The sequence below is a fragment of the Choristoneura fumiferana genome, chromosome 14, assembly GCF_025370935.1.
Source record: "Choristoneura fumiferana chromosome 14, NRCan_CFum_1, whole genome shotgun sequence".
Lineage (NCBI taxonomy): Eukaryota > Metazoa > Arthropoda > Insecta > Lepidoptera > Tortricidae > Choristoneura > Choristoneura fumiferana.
Genome location: NC_133485.1, coordinates 9,971,459 through 9,990,153, shown reverse-complemented (window position 1 = coordinate 9,990,153; position 18,695 = coordinate 9,971,459). Strand labels below are relative to the sequence as shown.

At 33.3% G+C, this 18,695-nt stretch overlaps 1 long non-coding RNA gene across 1 annotated transcript; it reads right to left on the bottom strand.

Moving 5' to 3' along the window:
* Positions 1–6,079: 6,079 nt before the first annotated feature.
* On the bottom strand, positions 6,080–7,150 carry LOC141435088 (uncharacterized). The gene is made up of 3 exons (XR_012452113.1): positions 6,792–7,150; positions 6,489–6,626; positions 6,080–6,291 (listed from the first exon to the last, which is right to left on the bottom strand). It is a non-coding gene; the product is annotated as an uncharacterized lncRNA (long non-coding RNA).
* Positions 7,151–18,695: the final 11,545 nt, after the last annotated feature.

The following is an 18,695-nucleotide window of genomic DNA, read 5'->3' as shown; positions in this document are numbered from 1 at the left end:
TCGGATGTGTCACACGACCGTCACTGGGAATAAATTAGTAGAAAATTGTTAGTGGGGCCATCTATGAAGGTTTGATGGAAACTCGAAACAAAAACATGTCGACAAAGACAGTTAAATAAGAGTAATTGAGATTAGAATGTCGATGTAATTAAAGCAGGGATAATTTAGCAGTCAATTTAATGAGTAAATGTTAAATTTAATTGGAGATTAGAATTGTGTTGTTCGGGTATAATAATTAATGTAAAAAAACGCCATCTATGGTCAATTAAAGGAATTAATGGTAGGCGTCATGGAAAATTAGTGAACTAATGCCGAACTGGGTTTAGCGGCAGATTAACCTGAGAGGCTATTTAGTTAGTTTCACGTGGGAATTATAGAGGTCGCTTTAGGTAATGGAAATGTAAATTTTATCTAAAAACAAGAAATATGGTCACAAATTCATCAAAAATAGACTTGATATAGTAATAGAATCATTAGTATTAGTCTACAGTAGATCTTAGATACATTTGATGTTAATAATTATGTTAATTTAAAGAAATATCAACGGAAGCATCATGGAAACGGCAAGTTGTCGAAATTAGCTAAATAAGTTAAGAAAAACCGAAAATGCAAGCATTACGTAATCGTAGTATAGATCATTGGTTCATTATCTATTATAAATTTAAGTTTTCATTCAAAACGGAGTAGTATTAGCAGAGTAATTACACATTTAGTTATGATGAAATTACAAGCACTCTGTCGCACTGACTTAAAGTAGGAACGTGGCGAAATTATAAGCAAATTTTGAGTAGCGTTAATACGACAAAGGGAACTATGAATAAGTGGCGCGAATTTGGGGATACCAGTTAATAATTGTAGGCAAATTAGCTATTTTATAACGAACAATAGAAGTATGTAATTGGCTATTTATATTCAAAGAGTGTAGGGAGTAATAAGTAGAAAATTATCATTAGAAGTAAGATTATTGTTAGATAGGTTAAGGAAATTAAAACGTTGAGGTAAAATTGAAGTATTTGACAAATACATATAAATATTTATTGAAAATTATTGTTGTAGCACAATATAAAAATGAAACGTATTTACTAGAATAGTTAAGCTAGGATAGTGTCAAGATAAATAGGAAATTTTAGTTCAAAAATAAATTTTACGGTTAAAATTTGGCTATTTTGAGATAAGGATTTGGCAGAAGAAAAAGCGAGAGCTGGCAATGTCAACGTTGTCGACTTTGGTAAGCTTGGCGTCGTTTGGTCGCTTGGCGCGAAAATACCAGAGGTCCCGGGAGAGAAGCTATAAATAGAGGTGACACAAAAAGGGCGGGAGCCAGATGGATTTAGATTTCGTAGAGTCAACATCGTTATTTTGCTAGTCGGGGGGTTTAGTTTCTGTGCGCCATTTTGTTAACAAATTAGAGTCAATAGTATCGGGTAATTTTATTTCATTAATTTTAATTGGGGTTTTGATTTTATTTAATTTGAATTAATTTTAATTTACAAGAAATGTGAGTATTTCTTCAGGAAGTAAAGTGTCGGGGTCTTGATCATTAATCTGCGGAATAATGATTAACTCTCTGGTTTTTTAATTATTTGTGAAATATTTAGTGCTGATTTTCATTCGGAAAATCTTTGTGTGAGGGAATCTTTGCGGTCTTGTGGCGGTGAAGTCCTTTATTTGTTCTTGTAGTGTGGAGTGATCGTTTTATAGCGTTTCATTTCAGCCTACGTATATTTTGTACTAACCCATAACTTTTCTGTGTTTTTCCCAACTTAATGGAAATGACTTTGGTTCCTCCATAACGTACCTTGGTTGAGCTTTAAGTCCGTCTATATCGTCTGACACCTAACGGTGACAACCGTGGACGAAATAGGCTTCCACTTCCTGAAGCTGTGGCGGCTTCAGCGGCAAATTACTGTCGTACCAGCCACCAGTGGATTCTGTTTGTCTTTTGTAACGACTAAGTAGCGCTCGTCGAAGTGAATGCGTGTCTTGTTGACGCTTGGTTTGTACTTAAGAAACTCAGAATTCCTGTCCCCTATTTATTTACGTATTTATGCACAACGTTAGGTATTCTGCTGTTCCGCGGGGCTCTCCGTCATAGGGACTTTCCTTCGGGAAAGTTGGGAGCTCAGCACCATTTAGGGACCGATAGGGCTTTAGGTATACACACCATCATTGTTGATAGGAGATTAGAAGAAATTCATTGCACCGTGAATTTCTACATTACACTAAATGTACATGTGGGATTAATTCCCTAGTTTTGCTAATCACAGACAGAGAGTAGGGGCCTCAGGCAAGCTTAAAGTACAATTGTAGGATTTATTAGGGCTATATAGGTAGGGAAGTTCATAGGGCTTAGCTAGAGTAGCGTTTCCTTACACCGGGAAAAGTTACTATTTTAACTCACCACACAATTAGTTCACCTATGAGGGTTTTCCTCCAAATTGCTAAACTTCAACACAGAGCTAGGGAAAGCTTAAACTCGCACACACATAGTTTTAAGGCATAAACTAGATTTTAAGAAAATAAAATAAAACATAAAATTTATTTAAGTACTTACGTCAAAACTTCATTATACAAAACTTAGTTCATAAGAACTTGACTACGAATAACTTTATTAAAATTAGTAAGTTGACTTCAATTTAAAACCAAAATACGGTTTGATCATTTTGTTAAGAGTAAATAACAATAACATATTTTAGCTGTCTTTCCTATAATGAATAAGCGGGAATTGATATGACACGATCTCATAGCTAAGTGGACAATTAAATGCCAGATAACTTACTGAATAATATTTAACACAATTATCATCTAATTTCGATTTGAATTACGATTGCCAGCTAAAATAAGCTTTGTTTTGATAAAATTAATATCAAACATCATATTCATACTTTTGATTAAGATCTCATCAAATTATGTCTAGTAATAAGTTAGAGATAAAATCGTAGAGGGTTTTGGACCATCTATCAATTAAAATACAAAAGTCTTTCGTGTTATAAATACATACTATCTGTTTTAGTTGTCGTACCTACTTACATTGAGTGAACGGATGTAGAAATCCTGACTACGGTCGATAGCTTACGTTGACACATACCAGGCAACAGTCTATCTGGAAATTTATGTACTTTTCATTCGATCTCGATTTAAACATAATTGATTAAGGATTGATAGTTGAAACAGTTTATTGTTCATTTAAAATATATGAATTGAGACAAAACTAGTCATAGACGAGTCCAAAACCTAATACAGAGGTTATCTTGAATACCCAAGGGTTATCTAGTTATAAGCTAGTTAGATTATTATTAACGCTTGTGTTCTGGGCGTAAAGTATAGAAATCGGTACTTACTTTCTGCTTTACTCTGGTAACGCCAAATGCTGGTAGAACTAGAAAATTAGACTAAGTAGATAGCTCATTAAAATAAGTGAAAGTCACTATGAGATTAGTAATTATACCAAAATAAAATTATGTCAAATTAGACATTCCATATATCTAAGATAGATAAGACATAATCTAAATTAAGAGATACTAGCGCCTATAGTAAATGAAAAGCTATAGTGTCTAAACTCATTCCTGAACTAATTATCAAAGTTATAATTAAGCATCTCATAGAGTATTCTAATATAAGCATAGAATAAGTAACCATAAGTCTAAAATTAGATTCAACTTGTTACAAAACATTGTGTTTGTATTTCCATACTTTGATTTGAATGCACCGAAAGTTAGTGCTTAGTCTAGTAAAATCACAACTTGACATATCCATAGAGATATATTGCTCTGGTGTGCGAAAGGAAAGGATCGGGGGTGGAGGTGAGACTCTCCGAGACCTCAGGTCTCGGTATTAAACTTAGTTTTAAGTCAAAATAGATTCAGAAGTAATACAAACACAAACACTATCCGTAGTAGAAATATTTCCTCTCATTTTTCCAAACTGATTATTCTAGGTAACCTGAAAGATCCATTTCTAGAACTATCCAGTCTAAACATACTAGTATATCTAAATTCACATCTCAGTAATTAAAGTTTCACCCTAAAGTTCAGTAGAGTTCAATCTAGAGTCAAAATTATCACGAAGTTAGGTACTGCTTAATTAATTATAACATTAGAAACACAACTGTAGGCTTTTCAAATTAATTCTCAAATAAAAGCACTTAGGTTATTGCTGGGCATAAGGTAGGTTCCTAATCCACTAGACGATTCACGATCACAAGGCCATAAATTAATTTAAGTTAAATCACCATAGCGTTACCACAAGTTAAGTGTAGTATTAAGTAGGTTAAGAAGGGGTAGTTAGTTAGTCTTTAAAATTAGCTATTAATTCAAGCCAGTATAATAAAAGTATAATAAACAGAAGGGTTATTACAATTTGTTGGCCGTGACCAGCATAAGTACAGTCAAGTACAAGTACAATTAAAGATAATAAAAAAAATACTTATTATATCATCACCTATTACTAGCAACAGGCTATTACAATATGGTATGCCATGACCAGGAAGAACTTAATTTAATTTACTTAAGTAATTTAGAGTTTGGTGTTAGTTTAATCATAGTCTGTTTACAGTTTGCAAAGCTGTGAGCTAGAATACAAACAAAAGTAGAAAGAAAATCATGACCAAAATGAGTATTTAATTAATAACATAGATAAAATAATAACAAGTGTTGTAAATAAAAAGATTTGAGGTTAAGAATTAATTTAGATATAGATTGTAGTAAGTAAAAGATAGGTAATATAGCATAAAATCAGTAACGTTTTCCAAAACAGTGGTTGTTCTTTTAGACTGCCACAATTTGCTGTTCGTGAAATGGAGTTTGAGATTAATTTGAATTAAAGTTGTGATAGTATAGAGAATCAGCTCTCTCATTCTGAGAGGAGACCTGTGTGCTTAGTAGTAGGATATGCATAGACTGGGGTGATGATGATGATGATTATAATCAGTGTAATAGCAGTATGGAGATAGGAATAACTTGAGAATAGTTAATAATTTAATAAATTTAGCGGGTCACAACATAAAGAACTTCTTGTCGAAATGAAGACGGTCGTAAGCACTTCCTATTTTTAATTCACTTCACTAAAAACACTAAGATAGTTTATTCTTGATTGACGAACATTCACAGAAGTAAGACGAGGGTCCACCCTTGGTTAAAAGCTGCAATGATCCAAGATCTAGGCGTGATGTAGGAGTAATCGATGCACTGTTTTCTTCGGCCTTAGTAATGAATAGTCATCTGTTTCATTAGAAGTAGCGTAGACAGTTTAGTAATATCAGATTTGAGAGCTAAGCGGATTCAAAACTCAAATAAAAGTAGCGTTTGCTTTTGTTGCGAGTTGACAGTTAGAAGTTAGAACTGCAGGGCTACTACGAAACTCGAAAATCAAAGTTCGTATCGCACCGTCTCTTTTACTCGCATATTAAATGACTTAAGCGTCGGCGGGACGGCAACATGCGAAGTTCGAGTTTTGCACTTCGTGGTATAGGGCCAGACTTCACACATGCGCATGCGTAGACGTGAAACAAGACGCCATTTTAGATATGAAAAAATACCGGTCAAACGTCATTTCATACATCAAAAGTTAGAGAGAGATAGCAATATTTTAGTTTAAGCCCAAGCAAAGCTCGGTTGCCCAGACATTCTTAAGTAATAGGGGAAATGAATTATGTATTAATTACTCAGGATTAGTATAATGAGAATTTTGCTTTAATCAGATTAGTTATGAGTAAAATAGTATTTTTAGTCACAATGCCTAGAAAGTAGAGCGCAGAGAATAGAAGTTGATCTAAGCAAAACAGTAATATATGATAGATTTACAGATCAGAAATTAACATAAAGTAAAAATCTGTTACTTTAGAATTTAATTTATGAGGGGAAAGCGAGAAAGTCAATTACAATTTATTACATTAAGTTTACTTATAAATGTTTGGTATAAACAAATCAGTAAATAACTAACGGGTTGCTTTGTTGTTATATGAAAGTTGAGACAATTGTTATTAATAGTTTACCAAATTAATGAAATTAATGATTGAGTAATTAATGAAATGATAATAGTAGAGGGTTATAGGTAAAGAAATGAAACAATACACCAAAAATTAATCATAGCACCTAAAAGCGTTTAAATTATTTTATTAAGAGGAAGATGTCTGCGGACAGCGGTATAGTTAGAGTGAGATTAGTTCCTTGATTATGTAGCAGGAGTGCACCAAGTTCAAATCGTGAGAGGTAGACACTAGTTCAATCCATGCTCAAGTATGTGTGATATAGTGATGTTCAGCGCTCATCTGTCATTAGATTATCACACTTTCTGTAAATAAAAGAAAGAAATAAATAACAGAAAGAGTAGTTTGAAGTTAGAGTAGAATGAATTTTAATTGGGTTTTAGCTTACACAAACATTTGGAGTTTAAATGTCACTTGAAATGTAATAACAATAAAGAAATAATTTAACAGTTGAAATTTTATAAGATTATGACATAGTGAGGTTAAGAAAGTTAGTACATACCATTCAATGTCAACAACAATGGGCTGTTGTGGGGTCTGGCTTCATTGAATGAGCTCAGTAAATTTAAATTTCATTATAAGAGCGATCCGAGTGAGCTTTAGACATTTTACATTTGAGATACACTGGGTGAGGTTTTATCTGAAAGATAAAAGGCATTATTATTACACAGTTAACACTTGGACGTATTAAAACGCGAGCACTGTTAATACCGTTTAAAACAATAGTTAGTTACTGTCGAAACTTGAGTCCAAATCAATAGTTACAGTTAGATCATAGAACGTAAGTTATGTCGGCGGCACTCACCTGTTAAATTATAAACTCGCGGATACGGAAAGTTTTAGTTATCTTTAAATACTTTTAGTGTAATAAAGACAAGCGTAAGTTCATAGTAAATTGAGGTTAGAACCTTTCTTTGACGATAGAATTATAGTGTTGACGTTGGCAGCTGCGCGGTGACAGATAGCGAAGGGCGGTACGAGTATTTATTTTTAAATTGCGCGTAAGCGAGGTAAAGGGTTCACGTCCATAGATACGAAACGTGGCGACTTGGAAGCGGAAAATTTAGGTGTACTTTATATTAAAATTAGGGCGATATGAGAAACAAATTTGAAATATAAAACGTATTAAAGAAAAATCAAACCACATAAAATAGAAGTTAGACTGTTATCGTTAAGGTTTAAATTTATTCAAAATCAGTTATTAAGCGGTCAAATTGGATGTAATTATTAACGTAAAGAATTTTATGAATAATGGGGGAGATGAATTAAAATTTAGAAATAAAATATTTTACCAAGAACAGCAGTGTAAATAAAAATAAAATAAAGTAAGGCACTGTAGTTAAAGTACAATAAATTATTATATGCAGTATAAAAGAGGTCAATGGAAAATAAATGATAGAGGAATGTGGATTGTATTAGAGAGGGGAAAATAGTTAGTTAAATTTCATGCACCTGAACCAGAAAATAAAATTAACCACAGTAGAGGATTCAGGGGTCCGCAACTCAACTGGACCGTGACCGAATAAGTTTTCTCAGTGATAAGTTGATTGGCTAAGTTCGAGACATATTTACGTGGAGCTAAAGTGATAATTTTAATAGACCATAAGGCGCTAATATTTGTCTAGAATTAGAGATTATATAATGTTAGAGTGACTAGGTGGATAAATTATTTAGAACAATTCAATTATATATACATAATAGGAAAACATAGTAGCAGATGTATTATTAAGATATGTATGTATGTATGTAAACTCTTTATAGTACAAAATAGGTAAACAAACACAATTGACAACCGATGAGATAACTATATGTAGAAAGGCGGACTTATCCTCTACCAGTCAACCTTTGAGTGGATGAGAGGAGCATTTAGATATTTATATCTGAGAGAGATTTATGACAGGGGAAAAGATAAAGCTACCTGAGATGTTATAAACAGATTCTGGGGTAAATAAAGAATTGTTAAAATACTTAGAAAATATTTCAGAATTACATATTGATTTACAAATAGCCGCGGTACTCTTCTTTGATATCCTTCGCTGTCGAAAACAGCTTGTTTTACAAAAAACTTTATGTATGATAGTAAAAGTATATAATAATCTACACATAGAAATAAGTAACTTTGACATGCCTGAGTATAAATATGAATTACGTAAATTTTGTTTAGATAAGTGTTATTATGGCATTAATAATTATTTTGATCCAATAAGCGAATAACTTTAAATTTCATCTTCTGAGTTTGACATAATATAGTATTTTAATGTTATTTAATATGGTACAAATCAATAGTTTATAAGAAAATTTGCATGCTTGTTTAAGTAAAATGTATGCACTCAAAAACGCTTCTCCAACTTATTTACTACTACATTTTCGCAAATAAATATTCTTATTCTTGTTCTTAAATCATATTAGAAATGCTTAAACAGGGGAAATAAGTCATTATAAAAGGATAAATAACATGCTAAAGAGATATGTAGAATAGAAAAATGACATTTTAATATTTTTATGACATGGGAAACAGGGGAAACGTTAATAGTAGTGACAGGAATAAATAGAAAGGTAGTTGTACAACTTGTAAGAGAAATCAATATGTAGAAATTAGTATGTACAAGAAGTTTGAAGCATAAGTATAAATAGTATAAATGAAGGGTCATATGTAAAAGCTACTAATCCCTATAAAAATGTATGTTCTAGTAGAACCCAATACCAACGAGATGAGGGGAAATTTTATGCAGTACATTAGTCTAGGTACTACCAGTGAAACCTATTAGAAAGAAAAAAAAACAAATGGTTGAAGTAGATTCTGAGACACACAAGATAAGAGTTATTTAGTTATGTTTTAATATTTATTTGGGATCAAACGGTACATTATTTTAAACCTAAACATAGTTACTATTTGCATTAACCAATAAGGCTGCCACCAGTTATTAAACACATTGAATTATATTAAAAATAAGTTGTATCTGGTTGAAATTAATTAAAATAAAAGAATAAAAATAGAGATTAATTAGAATACAGGTTGACATTTCAGTTAAACCACCTGTACAATGCTTATTAATTAGTGGATAAATTTAAATTAGATTAGCTTTTGTTAATTGTTGGTTATTATGCTAGTAGTGTTTAAAATAAATTTAATTAACTACATTAAGACAAGTAGGGTAATTAAGATAGAAATAAAATTATGCAGTGTTGTGAGTGGTTGATGAAGTAACGGTGGGTATGAAAATAGGGGAAACGATAGAGGGAGGCGGTATGGAATTCTGAAAGTAAAATCACCCTTAAAACACATACAAATAGAAATGAAAAATTAATTTAACATAAAATTAGCTTAGATTACAGGTCTATATTAAATATTATTTATTAACTGAGTAATAAAAAAAATTGTAAGCAGAGAAAATTAAACTTAAAAGCTAGTAAATTATAGTGTAACCTTATGTTGCAGCATTTACATTAACTAGAACAAATGTTATACAATGTTGGAAGGAAAAAGGGAGTAAGCGCCAGTTGTATATAAGTTTAAAAGAATAGAAGTTTATTTTCCTCGGAGTGGTCATTCGCCAAAGTTATTACAGAGTTGTGGGCCATGTCGTTATTGTGTTGAATCTGAAAGAAAATGTAGACGGTTAGCATTGACATTTGGTTAGGACAATAACAACATTTTAGATTGGTAGAAACATAAGAAAAAAATTACGATATTCACCTTGCGATTGTAAGCTCCGGCTTTTCGGTTGATGTCAGACAAGATGAGGGGTACAGTAGAGATTTCAATTAAGTACATTAGTGGGACAGCAGAGACCTTGGTTTCGTTCTTCGCGACGATCCCAATTTCACAGATAAAGAGACATGACAGCGATCATAGAGACAAGGAAATTTCAGCAACAATTTATCGGATCTGGTGACAGACATTATAATTCTTTTCCTCTTGCAAACGATTGAACCACGCAGCGTTTCACTTAGTTAGTTACCAAAGTATCCAAAGTAAGCATCTAAAGTTGAGATAGTAGGAAGAGTTTGATGATGCGCGCGCAGATTAGCTTCTTAATAATTAGTGTACAAATTTAAAATTAAATTTAATAACATAGCGTTAATGTAATTAAAAATGCGTCTATTGAAACGGCAATAATTACGATACGATTTGCTTTGACAGGAGGATTTGACATTTGATTTGAGAGGTTGCCGTAGAGAAGAAAAGTTAGTCACATTGTAGAAAAATTATAACGGATTTTGCGTGTTTTAAGGTGACTCAAACGGACGTACGGTCGGTAGCTAACAGTAAGAGTAATGGTTAGTTCACAAAAAATATATAGATTGCAGTTCGGAAATGAATCTTAAAGGGTCTTAAGTTTATAAATTTAAATTGAGTAAAGGATGCTAAGTTAAAGTTTCAAAAAAGAGGGGAAAAGGAGAAGAAATATATTATAAGTATAAGTTAATGCCGAGTAGTCAAATTTACCAGCAAGTTAGATACTATAATAATAGATGGGTTAATAAACGCATTTTGATATTAAAAAGGGGTAAAGCGAAACGCAAAAGTAAATTTGGTTTGGTTTTGTGCCAAATTAATGTTTTAGAGCTGAGTTAAGAGTGTAGAAATAGAATTATTATGGTATCTAAATTGATGACCTAAATTAAGAGTAGATAGAATATTTACAGTAGTATTAGAAATTTTAGCAAATTATATTATAAGCGTTTGGTAGTTAATATGTAGACAGTAAGAGTAGATTTTATGATATGTATATATTAGGCTTAAGTACCTGGGAAAAAAAAAACAAACACGTAGGAAAAGGTGATAAATGGGAAGGATATTTATGATTAGGATAGGGTAGGAAAAAATAATGTTGATGGGAACTATCATTGAAAAAAAAGGGGTTAAGAAATAATTTTAAAAGTAAAACAAAAGAAGTCTGGTTATACTAATTGGGGTTATTGATTGTTCAAGACAGCGAGCAATAATGAAACAAAAAAAAATGAAAGAGTGGTGATGGAAATGTTGTGTGAAATTATATGCTAGAACAACGAGAGGGGTTTCTGAAAAGAGAGTGTATTATATTTAAGGAAATGAGGGTCTTGAATAATTAACAATTCTGTAGTATAATCGGATCATTTATTGGTAGTTATAATTGAACACATTACACTTACAACTAGAATTCTTGATAGAGGTGTTAGGATAGGCCAGTAGGCAAAATCAGTTTTGTAGACTGCGTTCAAGGATTTTAGTACTCTACTAGTGGACAGAACTAAAAATTTACACTACACATGCTCCAAGACTAGGAAGTCATTATTGAAGGCTAAGTCTGGACTGGGAGGCAAATGGATTGGGCATTTTGACCTTCTGGTAAGTGAATAATCGAAAGGAATGCCTGGGCTTAAGGAGAGAATCGTAGTTCTACTAGGACTTGATAGTTAGACCTTGCTATCATGCTTTTATTAGAAGCTGAGATACGATTTACTACTAGAGTTATCTTGCCTCACAACCAAGATCTTTCGCAGAGTCTTAGACATTCTGACTGGATTGTAACTGTGTTCATATCTGTGAGTTTCAACACTGGTTCAAATGTAGGCTAGAAATAGTGATAGTCTTAGCTTGGTTAAAAACACACCACACAAAACACATTTCAATTATAAAGACTAATAAAATTTTATTTTAAATTTTAAATATTGACATAAGTGTGATAGACCAATTCGGGCGTTAAATTGTATATTAACTACTTCTTAGTCTATCAAGGGGAAAAGCTGTAACGGTTCGGATGTGTCACACGACCGTCACTGGGAATAAATTAGTAGAAAATTGTTAGTGGGGCCATCTATGAAGGTTTGATGGAAACTCGAAACAAAAACATGTCGACAAAGACAGTTAAATAAGAGTAATTGAGATTAGAATGTCGATGTAATTAAAGCAGGGATAATTTAGCAGTCAATTTAATGAGTAAATGTTAAATTTAATTGGAGATTAGAATTGTGTTGTTCGGGTATAATAATTAATGTAAAAAAACGCCATCTATGGTCAATTAAAGGAATTAATGGTAGGCGTCATGGAAAATTAGTGAACTAATGCCGAACTGGGTTTAGCGGCAGATTAACCTGAGAGGCTATTTAGTTAGTTTCACGTGGGAATTATAGAGGTCGCTTTAGGTAATGGAAATGTAAATTTTATCTAAAAACAAGAAATATGGTCACAAATTCATCAAAAATAGACTTGATATAGTAATAGAATCATTAGTATTAGTCTACAGTAGATCTTAGATACATTTGATGTTAATAATTATGTTAATTTAAAGAAATATCAACGAAAGCATCATGGAAACGGCAAGTTGTCGAAATTAGCTAAATAAGTTAAGAAAAACCGAAAATGCAAGCATTACGTAATCGTAGTATAGATCATTGGTTCATTATCTATTATAAATTTAAGTTTTCATTCAAAACGGAGTAGTATTAGCAGAGTAATTACACATTTAGTTATGATGAAATTACAAGCACTCTGTCGCACTGACTTAAAGTAGGAACGTGGCGAAATTATAAGCAAATTTTGAGTAGCGTTAATACGACAAAGGGAACTATGAATAAGTGGCGCGAATTTGGGGATACCAGTTAATAATTGTAGGCAAATTAGCTATTTTATAACGAACAATAGAAGTATGTAATTGGCTATTTATATTCAAAGAGTGTAGGGAGTAATAAGTAGAAAATTATCATTAGAAGTAAGATTATTGTTAGATAGGTTAAGGAAATTAAAACGTTGAGGTAAAATTGAAGTATTTGACAAATACATATAAATATTTATTGAAAATTATTGTTGTAGCACAATATAAAAATGAAACGTATTTACTAGAATAGTTAAGCTAGGATAGTGTCAAGATAAATAGGAAATTTTAGTTCAAAAATAAATTTTACGGTTAAAATTTGGCTATTTTGAGATAAGGATTTGGCAGAAGAAAAAGCGAGAGCTGGCAATGTCAACGTTGTCGACTTTGGTAAGCTTGGCGTCGTTTGGTCGCTTGGCGCGAAAATACCAGAGGTCCCGGGAGAGAAGCTATAAATAGAGGTGACACAAAAAGGGCGGGAGCCAGATGGATTTAGATTTCGTAGAGTCAACATCGTTATTTTGCTAGTCGGGGGGTTTAGTTTCTGTGCGCCATTTTGTTAACAAATTAGAGTCAATAGTATCGGTAATTTTATTTCATTAATTTTAATTGGGGTTTTTGATTTTATTTAATTTGAATTAATTTTAATTTACAAGAAATGTGAGTATTTCTTCAGGAAGTAAAGTGTCGGGGTCTTGATCATTAATCTGCGGAATAATGATTAACTCTCTGGTTTTTTAATTATTTGTGAAATATTTAGTGCTGATTTTCATTCGGAAAATCTTTGTGTGAGGGATCTTTGCGGTCTTGTGGCGGTGAAGTCCTTTATTTGTTCTTGTAGTGTGGAGTGATCGTTTTATAGCGTTTCATTTCAGCCTACGTATATTTTGTACTAACCCATAACTTTTCTGTGTTTTTCCCAACTTAATGGAAATGACTTTGGTTCCTCCATAACGTACCTTGGTTGAGCTTTAAGTCCGTCTATATCGTCTGACACCTAACGGTGACAACCGTGGACGAAATAGGCTTCCACTTCCTGAAGCTGTGGCGGCTTCAGCGGCAAATTACTGTCGTACCAGCCACCAGTGGATTCTGTTTGTCTTTTGTAACGACTAAGTAGCGCTCGTCGAAGTGAATGCGTGTCTTGTTGACGCTTGGTTTGTACTTAAGAAACTCAGAATTCCTGTCCCCTATTTATTTACGTATTTATGCACAACGTTAGGTATTCTGCTGTTCCGCGGGGCTCCCGTCATAGGGACTTTCCTTCGGGAAAGTTGGGAGCTCAGCACCATTTAGGGACCGATAGGGCTTTAGGTATACACACCATCATTGTTGATAGGAGATTAGAAGAAATTCATTGCACCGTGAATTTCTACATTACACTAAATGTACATGTGGGATTAATTCCCTAGTTTTGCTAATCACAGACAGAGAGTAGGGGCCTCAGGCAAGCTTAAAGTACAATTGTAGGATTTATTAGGGCTATATAGGTAGGGAAGTTCATAGGGCTTAGCTAGAGTAGCGTTTCCTTACACCGGGAAAAGTTACTATTTTAACTCACCACACAATTAGTTCACCTATGAGGGTTTTCCTCCAAATTGCTAAACTTCAACACAGAGCTAGGGAAAGCTTAAACTCGCACACACATAGTTTTAAGGCATAAACTAGATTTTAAGAAAATAAATAAAACATAAAATTTATTTAAGTACTTACGTCAAAACTTCATTATACAAAACTTAGTTCATAAGAACTTGACTACGAATAACTTTATTAAAATTAGTAAGTTGACTTCAATTTAAAACCAAAATACGGTTTGATCATTTTGTTAAGAGTAAATAACAATAACATATTTTAGCTGTCTTTCCTATAATGAATAAGCGGGAATTGATATGACACGATCTCATAGCTAAGTGGACAATTAAATGCCAGATAACTTACTGAATAATATTTAACACAATTATCATCTAATTTCGATTTGAATTACGATTGCCAGCTAAAATAAGCTTTGTTTTGATAAAATTAATATCAAACATCATATTCATACTTTTGATTAAGATCTCATCAAATTATGTCTAGTAATAAGTTAGAGATAAAATCGTAGAGGGTTTTGGACCATCTATCAATTAAAATACAAAAGTCTTTCGTGTTATAAATACATACTATCTGTTTTAATTGTCGTACTTACATTGAGTGAACGGATGTAGAAATCCTGACTACGGTCGATAGCTTAAGTTGACACATACCAGGCAACAGTCTATCTGGAAATTTACGTACTTTTCATTCGATCTCGATTTAAACATAATTGATTAAGGATTGATAGTTGAAACAGTTTATTGTTCATTTAAAATATATGAATTGAGACAAAACTAGTCATAGACGAGTCCAAAACCTAATACAGAGGTTATCTTGAATACCCAAGGGTTATCTAGTTATAAGCTAGTTAGATTATTATTAACGCTTGTGTTCTGGGCGTAAAGTATAGAAATCGGTACTTACTTTCTGCTTTACTCTGGTAACGCCAAATGCTGGTAGAACTAGAAAATTAGACTAAGTAGATAGCTCATTAAAATAAGTGAAAGTCACTATGAGATTAGTAATTATACCAAAATAAAATTATGTCAAATTAGACATTCCATATATCTAAGATAGATAAGACATAATCTAAATTAAGAGATACTAGCGCCTATAGTAAATGAATAGCTGTAGTGTCTAAACTCATTCCTGAACTAATTATCAAAGTTATAATTAAGCATCTCATAGAGTATTCTAATATAAGCATAGAATAAGTAACCATAAGTCTAAAATTAGATTCAACTTGTTACAAAACATTGTGTTTGTATTTCCATACTTTGATTTGAATGCACCGAAAGTTAGTGCTTAGTCTAGTAAAATCACAACTTGACATATCCATAGAGATATATTGCTCTGGTGTGCGAAAGGAAAGGACGGGGGGCAGGAGGAGATCCTCCGAGACCTTGGGTCTCGGTATTAAACTTAGTTTTAAGTCAAAATAGATTCAGAAGTAATACAAACACAAACACTATCCGTAGTAGAAATATTTCCTCTCATTTTTCCAAACTGATTATTCTAGGTAACCTGAAAGATCCATTTCTAGAACTATCCAGTCTAAACATACTAGTATATCTAAATTCACATCTCAGTAATTAAAGTTTCACCCTAAAGTTCAGTAGAGTTCAATCTAGAGTCAAAATTATCACGAAGTTAGGTACTGCTTAATTAATTATAACATTAGAAACACAACTGTAGGCTTTTCAAATTAATTCTCAAATAAAAGCACTTAGGTTATTGCTGGCATAAGGTAGGTTCCTATCCACTAGACGATTCACGATCACAAGGCCATAAATTAATTTAAGTTAAATCACCATAGCGTTACCACAAGTTAAGTGTAGTATTAAGTAGGTTAAGAAGGGGTAGTTAGTTAGTCTTTAAAATTAGCTATAATTCAAGGCCATTAAGCAATAAAATTCAGTCACCTAATATACAACCATCAGTAGGCTGGTTACACAAATACACTTATGTAATTAACCAACCAATCAGGCTACAACCGGCGGCGTGGAAGTGGAAGCGCTACTTAATTTCAGTACCGCACTTCCGCAAATCCGCCGCGGCATTTATTTTCTCGCTCCGCTACCTAGCTCGCACCTATTGGGACAGACAACAGTTCCACAACTCCGCTCTGTCCACAGTAGCCGATTTGGGTGCGATTTGAAAGCGGAGGGCGAGCGCGCAGCGAGTTAGGCTGCGAGCGCGTAACGATTTCGCACGAGCGCGCAACGATATCCGCCGCGAGCGCACGCAACGATGTCGCTGCGAGCGCGTAGCGAGTAAGCCTGCGTATAGCGCCGGAAGACTTTGTATGAAAGCCAACAATATGAACGTTTTTTGCGGCAAAAATTGCTAGTGTGATAAGGCCCTTACCCGCTCGCTTCCGCTCCAGGTGGGACCAGGACCACGTGCGCGCAAGCCCTGTACACAGAGGGTTATTTAAAAAAATTAACATACTCGTTTTCCCATTTTTGTCAACGGGGACGCCAAACAGCAACGAGACCATTTCATTGTGGCTACGTGCCCAACGATCTGTGGCAGTTGTAGTATGAGCACGAGTGCTTGGATTAATCGCGGACATTTTTCTCACTTCAAAGCACAAGATCCCGTCGACCAGACTAGTGCAAAATAGAGCATGGGGTGAAGGTGAATTTCCATTGGATGTGATAATAAACCTACCGCCTATTGAATCTCAGCTGTAGGCAGCAATTCGCAAGATTATTTTTATGATTTGGGTTAAGCGGCCCGACTGAACTAAATAGGTATTAAAAAAATACCAAAATGCTCGACGCTAAGCTATACCGCTATACTACTAATTTGATCCTAATTTCAAATGATTACTTAGTTATCCTCGATTGACAGCGAAATAGCAGGTAAAAAATGTAGGACATCTAACGTCTGTGGGTGAGGTGAGGATGTCTGGACCACTTTTTTACATACTCTTAGTTCGGAAAAACACAACTTATTTATCTTTTAAATAATTTAGTACTGGAGTACTGGAGGAGCATAATAATTTTTGTATTTTTTTTTGTCATAAGTAACCAAGAAAAATGATACGCATGAATAAAAAATTTGATGGTGGATATCTTTAAATTTTCCTGGTAGCAGGTTTACATTTTAGTTGATATGGTATATGCAAATATTTTTCGTGTAATAGTTTAGAATTAGAATAATACGGTTTTTTGGTTATTTTTTTATATGTTTATATTACTAAAGTTATTATTAGTTCAATAAAACTTGTTGTTATCAAATGGTTCAAATAGTGCATGCGGTGTCCTCTGTAACTGACGAGGCACTTAGTTGTTAGATTGTACATGTATCTTGTAAACATATGAAAATGTGCACTTGGTTGTTGAAGGTCCTAATAAATAAATAAATTAAATTAAAAACTCACAAATGCTGTTAAATCAAATAGAGAAAACCATTTTTAAGCTACCTTTACAAACCAAGTTATATATAAAGGGTTGAAAGTCAAAGATTTAGACAGAGAATGACATTATGTACTTGCATAGTGACGTCACAGACGCAAGTAGCGGCCATACTTGCTGCATAGAGAAGAAAAGTATATAGGTAAGTATATAAGATTTTTCAAAAATTCACTATAAACCAATTCAACCATTTAAAGTTTTTCTCTTCGCTAAAACATCTGTCTGTATAACCTTATTTTCATAATAATATATAAGACATGGCAAATTCAGGAGTTGTCAAAATACCTATTTGAAATAAAACCGAATTGTAAGATACCAAAGTGTAAATTACGCGGCGGACGTTGGGGTCTCTTTCGAAAATAATGCAAGTTATGATATAACGGTTAAGCATCAGGATTCTTCGATATCCCACTGGCCTTTCGAAGTCGCCAAAAGGATAGATTTTGCGTTATGGGAATCGAGGTGCGAAACGAGATATCTTCTGCAGGGCTACTAAGAATTAGAAAATCGAAGTTCGTATCGTAACCGTCTTCGCCGGCACTCACATTATTTAAAAACGAGAGTGAGAAGGGACGGCACGATACGAAACTTCGATTTTCTGATTTCAATAGTAGCCCCGCAGAACCCATCAATTTTGAGGAGATACGTCAAGAATTGACATTAATAGATTTGAAAGAACGCGTGTTAGGTAGTAAAGACTTAAATGACCTGTTGTATGTAGGTAGTTTTCACTGATACAACTTTTATAGTAAATTTCACAAAGGTGTGTATTAGAGAAAAGAAGGATGACAGAACTAGAGCTATGTCAAACAAAACATACGCTACATAGGGCCGTATCTGTAAAAACAACTAAGAACAAATATGTATCATATAAGAAATTGGTTCGTTTATATCCAGGTATTCTTTATTTTATAATTGTATAAATCCATACAGCGTAAACAAACACAAATAAAGAAATATAGAAATTCAGATAGGTATTCAATGGTTGTTACCATAGTAACCACTGTTTGATAAAAAAACTGTCTGTAATTTAATAAGTTACTCTCCGTTCAACTTAGGAATCAAGTTTGGCTCACGTTCTTGTGTGTAGAAATATTAAAGCACCCACGTCTTTAAGTTTCGGGATTGCTTAGAACA